Consider the following 10,245-nt stretch of genomic DNA (forward strand, 5'->3'; position numbering starts at 1 on the left):
ATCTCCTACAAAGAGCGTTACATCACTTCTCGTCAGAACCGATCACTGCAATCTCCGGATTCTCCAACAGATGGAGTGTCGGAATGCTCACCATGCCCGCTGGGCATACTACTTTTCTCAGTTGGATTTTGTACTCACCTACATACCTGTCCAAGAGAACACCCAAGTCGACGCACTGGCCCGCAGAATCGGCGAAAGGCTTGACTCTCCACACAGAGGCGAAATGCTGCTTGCAGGCAAGGAATGTATTGCTGTTGTTAACACTTTCTTCAAGATGTGCATGATGGCTCTGCTCAAGGAGAATTACCCCCCGCTCTGAAGATCCCTGTTATCCTTAAGGATGGGCTCTACTTAAAAGGAAAAACCTTGTTTCTGCTGACCAAGAAACTCCAAGACAAAGTCCTGGCTTGGTGTCACAACCTCCCTTCAGCAGGCCACAAGGAACAAAAGGCCTCCACCGAACTCCTTTCGAGATACTTTTGGTGGCCAACGATGAGAAAGGATGTGGCGGCCTATGTTTCCACCTGCCCAACGTGTGCATTGGGTAAAAATATGCCCCATAAGCCAGTTGGGTTGTTGCAGCAAGAAGGTCTTCCGTCTCAACCATGGACTCACATCTCCACAGATTTTATCGTGGACCTCCCCAAGTCTGAGGGATTCACAGCCGTCATGATGACTTTACACTCCTTCTCCAGTTAGCCCATTTTTCTCCACTGCCTGGTCTACCATCCGCTCCGAAGATGGCTGCTATTTTCGTGGAAGACATTGTCCGCGTTCACAGACTCCGGTCACCATTGTGTCAGACCGCGGATCCCAATTTACATCATCCTTTTGGTATTCTGTATGTAAACAGATGGGTATCCAGCAGGCCCTCTCTTCAGGATATCATCCCCAGAGTAATGGTCAGACCGAAAGATTAAACACAACTTTAGAACAGTACTTGCAATGTTTTTGTTGCCATAAACAAGACCAGTGGAGCAGTTTCCTTCACATGGCTGGGTTCACTTACAATAACACACTTCATACGACTATAAGAATCAGCCTGTTCCAATGTACCTATAGTTACCATCCTTGGCACCTTCCTTTGAATCTTTCAACTTCAACTGAGGTTCCTTCTATTGAGCAATTGGTGGAGACCATCAAGGAGACCCACAAGCAGGCTATTCAGACACTGGAGCAAAGCAGGAAGGGTTACAAAAGGAAGGCGGATGCAGGTAGACAGCCAAATCCATCCTGGGATAAGGAGACCCGGGTGTGGTTGTCCACCAGATTCCTACCTAGATGGATCAGAAGAGGGATGTTCTCTCCCATATACATCGGCCCCTTCACCATACAAGCTCAAATCAATCCAGTGGCATTTCATCTCCGTCTTCCAGCAATTATGAAAAGGATACACTCTGAAGTGGGAAAAGTGAACAAAAGGCTCCCACCAATCCCCTCTCAACCCTGGCCTAGAGGATCACGGCCCAGACACCCGCCACGAGAGGAGTTTGTCCATCTACCAGACAACCAAATACCCTGGTACAGGAACATACGGATGTGCCCACTCGCGTGCCCACCCGCCTGCCCACCAGCCTGCCCTGCACATGCCGACACCTGCGGCATGGATGGACTCGACTGAACCATCCAGCACCAAATCAACACATCGTTAGAGATGCCATGACGACCTAGCCAACGGTCAGCACACCCGTGCAAACATACACACCGGACACTCCCACACCAATCCACACGAAGAACATACTCAGTGCTATGACGTAGGTGACGAACAAACCCACGGACGTGCATCTTTATTATTTTCCACATAGGCTTTTCAAATGCAGAAACGCAAGACGCATAATGAACTCATCTAAAAAGGCTTGCTCACGCTTCTCCTAAACCCATGTACCATAATGAGAAATATAACGAAGACACGATACTGGGGATAGAGCGATATGATACCATAACCTAAAGCGCTCTGTATCACACGGTTCCACCTATGCACCAGGCCCAAGTAGGCCGCAAGCAAAAGCTTCCATGAACATTGAATGAGCAAGAGTTCGGTTGCTGACCCTGCAGAATGAGCCCAGCGAAAGCAGACAGTCAAGGGCACAACGTTGCAAACTCTCATACCGCAAGCCGACGCCAAGGTCAAACCTGCAAGATAAGCCAGGCACACAGTGAGAAATGCAATATTAATTGTGCAGAATTCTGCCTCAACTACGGTCCCACCTCACGTGACCAAGCCGAACCTGATAGGGTGCCAAGCCCAGGAGGAAGAAGGCGCCTGGATCCCCCGTCTCAAGACACAGGCAGATACAATTAAACGACTGAATGGACATCTGCGGCGGTGGGAGTAGTCGGCCTTCCTGCTTATGAATAAATCCTCACATTGTCTGCACATACCCATAGTGAAACATTGTTGCAAATGACAGGTGCACCGCGAGCTGGGAACAGCGATGGTCCCAGACTGGGGGGTTCGCGGGTGGACCAATCAGAACATGGGGCCCTTATCACTGACGCCATTAACATTGACCAATCCTCAGGGGTCTTCATGTAACAATTTTTATGTATCAAACTGAAGGGACAACCCAAGTATACCACCTGACTGACCCTTAACCACTAACAACGATCTCTATACGTATGCTATACTAACCCTACCACTCGGGGAACCAATCCAGAGTGGCGATAGGTTTTTTTGCTAACTTTCTCAGGTGACGCAAGTAGCGCGTCATACTAAGGTAAAAAGGGCCTGCGAGCCCCACGATGTTGAGAGAGTGTCAGGACGGACGGGTACGATCCTTGACCCATCCCTGCCGTTTTGTTTAATAAACAGCAGAATCACCTTGCTTCTTGCGTGTGTCTCATACTCTATCTCTTTTGGGATATACGGGAGGAGTTGGGGCCTCCCTGCCCGGAGGTCCGCGGACGGCCCAGCCGACCCCGGGAGAATTTCCCCCCGACAACTCAGTGTTCCACTCTTCCTTATTGAAGGAATACAAATCAGATCCAGCCTATGTAAAGAAGAAACTATTCGAATGTGATTGGATAAATACAATTTCTGAACTTACAAATGATTCTACATTTAGCGAATATGCCAAATATACTAGGAAGCGCGATCCTCGGTGCAATTATATAGAGATCTTTCCACGTAATAATTTTCGCAACAATTATATGCGATTTAAATTAAATCAATACCATATTAGGGAAAGAACAGCACTCTGGTGTCACCCTGTTAATCACTGTAATGAGTTGAAGTGTCGATTTACTCTATGCTGTGCCAAGATTGAAACTTTAAAACATCTTGTACTAGAATGCTCCCATTTTTAATCAACACGAACAAACTTATTGATAAAATTTGTTGATATCAGCTTTGGCGATTGCTTAATTTTACTCTGGGACAGGATGATGCAAGGTAGTCATCGTCCATTAATATTTGGCACTGGTGAGATTATTACAACATATTGAAAAATAACTTTTAATTCATGTATCATAAGCCTACTAATCCCATGAGATTGCGACAACAAACCCAAAAGGGAACTTTTTTTTAACCTACGTAATATCATGCTGCTATATTTAATATTAGTATTTTAATTGATACTGCTAAAGTGCTACATATGTAACAGAATGTTCACTCAAAAAGAAAAAGTATGCTTTATTTGATTGCCGTTTATATAATGTTTGTTTGCAATTTCTACATTTGCACTAATTCTTGATGATTTTAACGATTGGATTTTTAGTAAACTTCATCTTTCGTATGATGTGACATTCACACTATGAATTATTGTAACAGTGTAAACCAAAGTACATTCTTTGTGTTATCCCATTTAAAATGCTATATTATATCCTTTTTGAAATGCTATATTACATCCTTTTATACATGTATTTTTGTAAACGTTTTTATGAACCATAAACAAATTAAAAAAAACAGATCCTTTCTATCGCAAAGTTCCAAATCCAGAAGTTACGACTCCACCGGAAGAGGAAGAATACGAAGTCTCCCATCCCATAGATTCCAGGTACCGGAAAGCAGTACTCCAATACTTGGTACATTGGAAAGGGTACTTCAAAGCAGAACGTACTTGGGAACCTAGAAGGAATATACACGCCCCTCTTCTTATTCAGAGGTTTCACTGACACAACCCAGGAAAGCCGAGAGGCCTTCCGAGGAAGAGGGGGTATACTGTCATGCCCTCTTGGAAGATCTGGGATTGCTGATGGCGCCATTAGGTTGTTCCATCATGCTTCTACCGTTCTGTCAGTAACAGTCTAGTTGTTTTTCCTAAAATGGCCACCACCCGGCATTTACTGACACAGCAACGTCGCTTCGATGCGTAGTGCTTTGGATTCTTCAGTGAGCCTACGCTCTCTCTCTATCGCCTGCGATAGCATTCTCAGCCCTTCTCTGTTAGTGAGCTCTTCCCAGCAGTTCCTATTTTCCCTTGCTTTGTAGTGAACCTTTGCATTTCTTTCTTTTCTTTCTTTGCCCTGTGTAGTCCTCTCATTTCCTACTTCCCTTCTTTCCATTCTCCTCACGGCTCCCGGCCGCGTCTTGTTACCTTTCACTTTCTCTCTCCTGTCTTTTGTGCATTCTGCATTACTACCTCCCGGTTTTTGAGTATTCCTTTTCCGACCCTTATTCTGCTCTGTCTTTCTCTCTGGCTCTCTCCGGAGCTCCGCTTACCTGTGTTTCTGGTTCTTCCCTTGGACCTGCCCATGTTTAGTGCAAGGCGGATACTCACAAGTCCATTCCACTGCGGATCTGTACCTTCTTGTGGCCAGCCGCACTCTACTCTTTGTTTTGAGTGCTTTGTGGAGTCACCTGGGATCACCAGCATCTTTACTGTTTCACCCGGAAACCACAGTATCTGTGCAGCTTTACCCGGAATCACAGCAACATTACTGTTTCACCTTCGAACTGAGCTGCAAGTCCAGTTTTCCATCGTTGGACCTACCAGGTTTTTCAGCCAGGAGGCCTTTCCCTGCTTGGGGGCTTACTCCAGGTGAGATCACACTGTTGGGGATCTCCTTGCCGATAGTGTGGCATCCCAAGGAAAGAGACCCTCGTTACTCCAAAAGAGAGAAGAAAAAGGGAAGCACCAAGCAAAAGACTCCTAGAAGGAAGAAGAGGGATCCAGAAGAAAGCTTAGCGGAAGACCCAGGTGAGGAGGAAAGGAGAGAAGTTTCTTCGGATTCTGACAAGGCCATGCAAAATTGCAGGGATAACTTTTGCATTGTAAAAGTTCATGAGAGGTACCAAAGTAAACCAGAAAAATGTATGTGCAATGTACAGCATTTGAGCTCCAAATTGCTTCTTCTTCTTCTTGTGGGCCCTATGATATAAGGCAGTATGCAAGGGTGTACTAGTTAAAACAAATCCTAGATATTTCAACAGAAACACAATTCTTTCTTCTTTCTGTGCCTAAAGCGTATAATATGTGTGTCTAAAGCATATAATATTTGTTTTCAATGTATTTATTTTCAATTCATTTTTGATCGTATAGAGTTGGAAACCTTCAATAAGATGCTGCAAACCCAATTGGGTGTTATCAAACAAGATAATAACATCAGCATAGCTTAGCCATATGATTTTCTCTCCAGCTATTTGGGGCGGGGGGTGAAAAAAGCTACCAGGTTCAGTTGATCTCCCAGGTTTGAAACATTCAAGTTAAACAAGCAAGGGGACAGTACACCTCCCTGGTTGAGCCCCTTACTAGTTGACATTTAGCTTGATTGTGTGCCATTCCTATCAAGCCTCACTCATAATTTTGTTCTGTCGTGTGTGTTAATCAGCATATTTAATAACTCGTCTGGGAGACCCCAATTTTTCAGCTTGGACCACAAACGAGACCTGTTCACCATATAAAAGGCCGGAGACGGATCCACGCAGGCAACAAACAGTGGGTGTGCATCTTTGCCATAGGCTTTTTCAGCTAAAAGGTTAACTATGAGACTGTTTAACCTTGTACCTATGCCCTTCCTGGACCAGTTTGAAATTTTGAAAGTTGGACACTTTTACACAACCATTCTTCTACTTCATTAAGAATAAGTGAAGCAAAGATTTTGCTATCTGTGTCCAGGAGGGGCCATTAGGGCCTAGTGCCCGAGAGTTAGATGTTTTCTAATTGTTCCAAAAATATTCTCATACGAGAATTTCATATTCCATGAGCCTTCCCACTGTGTCTTATTTCATATTTCCTTCATATAAATTAGAAAATAATGTTACCCAACAGTCTTCTGCAATGGGGTTAGGTTGGGAGTCTTATTGGTAATTAGATTTAATCTGCCCATATGTTCATGGCATTATTTTTCATGATTGCTTTCAACATACCTTTGGCATCTTTTTGGAATAATAAATATCTATTCGCTTTGACCAAATTTGTATACTTTTGCTTTGATCTGATCTCTTGACGCAACCTCTTTTTCCTATTTTGAATACATTCATCATATGAGTGAAGTCAATACTGGGAAATATGATCTATCGTTCCCTTTGTTGTTTTGAGTATTCCATTATAAATAAAGGTGGGGAATGTATCTGGGTTGAGTGCAATCATCTTTTGCCATAGTATATTCCTATCGATGAACTTTATAATATTATAAAGGAACCAAAGAACTTTGGTGTTGGTTGTAAGCATGGCCCAAGAGCAAACCCAAAAAACTATTGCCCCATTATGGTGATGGAGGCGTATAGTAAGATCTTCGCGCCCATCATATTCACACATTTTACATAGTGGGCTAAAAGAGTGGTAAGGCTCTGAAAATTTCAAACAGGCTTCTGTAAGGAGCAGGGCACAGTACTAAGTAGGCTATTGGTAAGAAGACTACAGAATGTCGCTTGGTCTCATATAAAGGATTCAATCTATGTTGCCGCAATAGATCTCACACCAGCTTTGGACAAGGTCTGTCGTCAGAGGATGTGGACCAAACTCAGTGCATGGGGAATCCCATCTTCCCTGTTACAAATATTGGTAGGTCTGCATAATAATTTGAACATCCAGGATAGACTGAACATTGAGAGAGGCCTATCTAGGAAGATCAAGACCACTACAGGTTTTAGACAAGGGTGCATCTTAGCTCCCTCTCTTTTCAACCTATATGTGTCGGATGCAGAGGATTTTTTGGTCTTTGCTCCTCCCTGATTGGCAGGAAAACAAAACATCTGTACGGCATATGCCGATGATTACATCTTGTTCGACTGCACCCTTATAAGCCTGCAAAAACTGATTGCTTTGTTCTCAGTGGATGCAAGAGAGAATGCCCTCAGCAGAAACCCAAAAAAAGACAAAGATCTTAAGATTGACAAAATCTAGAAAATAGATGAAATTTACCTGGCACCTGGATAATGCCAGAGTAGAGATATTTTGTAATATGATCTATTTAGGGTTTTTAGTCCTCAATAAACCAAATAAAGCCTATGTGAAAGACTTTGTGAGGAGCAAGGCCTTGGCATTAAAAGGCCAACTGCATAAAATATATAGCAAGTACGGTACATTTGCTTTGAAACCAGTAATTATATTCTACAAAGGCAAAGTAGTGCTGAAATTGTTATATGGACTTGAGGCACTGCACCCATGGGTGGGTAGTTACTTGGAACGGGTGGAGGCACACCTATGGAGAAGGGTGTTGGGCCTACCTACTGGTATCCCAATATCAATTATCAGGTATGAATTGGGCCTGAAGTCCCTAATGGTTCAATTCAAATGGTGTACCCTCAACCTCTATCGTAGAATACTAGATCCCCCAAAATATTCTCTATATGAGCACTTTTTTTCTGTTGGGTAAGAGTATAATTCGAGTATTGCTTTGATCAACCTCAAGATCTTTATGCAGACTTGATTGGCACAAACAGGTGTTAATCGTTATGGTGTCTATTAGCATGCTGTGATCGCCAAGATTGTTATTTTTGATCAAACGATGTTCACAACTATGAAATAAGGCTTTGTTCATACAAATATAATCTATCCTAGAGTATGAGTCTCCCCTTTGCCAAGTGGATTTGCTGGGAATGTCCCTTTATAGCTTACCATTGAAACGTCATGCCTTAGAGACCTTATTCCAATGTGTATCTAACTCCCTTTTCCTTGTCTTCTGTCCCTGATCCATGACCCTATCAACAATTTCATAATTTCCAGAAATTATGCAAGTAGAATTCCAATCACCAGCAAGTATAACATCTCCATCAGGTACATTAACTTAAAAAAAGTAAAGAAGATTCCCAAGTTCTAATATGGTGCTCTCAATCGTGGAGTGAGAGAGATGCCAATATGTATTGATCAACTAGCAATTACGTACATCTTCCCCACTATGGGAGGTGATTTTTTACAACCAAGATACCCTTCAGCACATAACTTATCATTTTGGATAAGTTTATGCTAGCTTCTAACATTCCACAATAGAAGTCATTTTTTTCTTTTGTGATTGAAAAATTCACAATTTCATTAAAGACAGTTTCTCCCTCCCACCTTCAATTCATTATGCAATGACAAACTGGCAGGCAGCCACGACCAATACTCTGCCATAGGCATCTATGAACTAGGATTTTTCATAAATCTACCGTTCCTAGTTTTATTGTCAACAGAGCAACATATTTTTAGTCAGACACCTGGTTTTCTACGGTCATCAGAATTGTTATCATGGACTTTGTTTTGCTTAATAGGGGAGGTGACACTCATGGCACTACGCTGTCAATCATAGCCCGCAGTTCTCAATGTTCCAACTTCTTCTGACAGCATAGTGTATACAGCTCTAGAAGGAATCAACAATATCGGTTCTTCTGTCATCAAAGAAATAAGCCTGCTCGATGTCCTTTAATGATATAAGCAGCAGGCCTGGACCTTCACTAAAAAGCGATAAGATATTGGATCGATTTAAAGGCATTTGATTTTCCAATCATAACATAAGTTCTAATACTACAAATGGTGAACAGCTATGTGAGTCTCTTCTTAGAATCATCATTGTTACATCCCACGTTTTCCCCAGAGTCCCAGGAGCATTGCTTGTCAACTTCAGGCTTACCAAATGAGGCTAGTTCAGGGCAAACATAATTAGGAGCCACTTTAAAAAGCTAAGGCTGTGAATTAGTTTGTTGGTTTGTGTTACTTATCTCCCAATCAGAAACATTCTGAACCTTGTGTAGGTGATTTTTTGTATTGTTTGTGTCATCTGATACAAAGATGATTTTTGTCAATTCTTTATCCAAATACCCACGTGTTCTCCCGCTGGCGATTTCGGTGGGTCTATGCTTTAATACATCACAAACCACATACAATTCATTACTCGAAGTGGTTTGAATTTGCGTGGTCTGATGTTTGACTAAATATGAGTTATGCGCTTTCTCCCCCGTTTCATTTGTGGCAGCATCTGTTAGATGCCAGCTGCAAAGAAACTTTCATGAATTAGCTTTGCTTACTCCTTTCCTTTTGTGGTTTTTAATTTTCATTGAGAGTTTGCACTGTATCTGTGAGACCTGCTGTATTTTGCCATTCATCTTATTTTTAAAAAGACCAGAGGTAAGTGGTGTTATCTTACCCTGCTCTTTATCCACCCTCTCCACTTGTGAATGATTGGTATCACAGCCTGAGTTTCAGGCCCCAGACCATATCTAGTTACTATAATCTTCTCTTCCAATGCCTCGATCTAGATTTGTAGCATTACCTGGCGACAGCAGCACTGGAGTACAGTGGAGTGTTTTCAATTTTAATTTAATTTTACTTAAAACAATAGTCTGCAACCACACTCCCTGTCGGATACTGTCATAAAGATTGATGAAAGTGCTTGATACAGAGTTCATGGCAGATATTATTAGAGCAGATAGTTTGATCTGTTCATCTGCATCCCTTAACGTGTGATGTAATTGGGCATTATCCCCATTGTATCCAGGAATGGAGGTACAGGAGCTGTTTGTAGATAAGAGTTCAGTCAGCATTGATGATGTGGCCGACTGTGAGTTTACATGGATGTTATTTCTTTTGCTGTCCTGGGATGTATCCAAACAGACATTAACTCCATCACTGAAATCTGAGTTGTATCCACAGTCTCATTAATTTCTAGCATACTTGAGCAATTTATACTAATTTGTTCGATGAATGTGTACGAGCATCTGGTTTGTACAGGTCTAATCTCTTTGTGTGTTCCTGAGGGCGGGAAGAAATCTGCAATTCTCTGCCCTGCAATTGGAGTGAGGGGATTTACTTCCATGTTTTTCATTTTTCCATGGCCTTTTTCAGGCTCTTTATTAAATTAGGGTAATGTGAAGGAATCAAGGTGCCC

This window comes from Ambystoma mexicanum, chromosome 10, assembly GCF_040938575.1.
Source record: "Ambystoma mexicanum isolate Mex_15411 chromosome 10, UKY_AmexF1_1, whole genome shotgun sequence".
Taxonomy (NCBI): Eukaryota; Metazoa; Chordata; class Amphibia; order Caudata; family Ambystomatidae; genus Ambystoma; species Ambystoma mexicanum.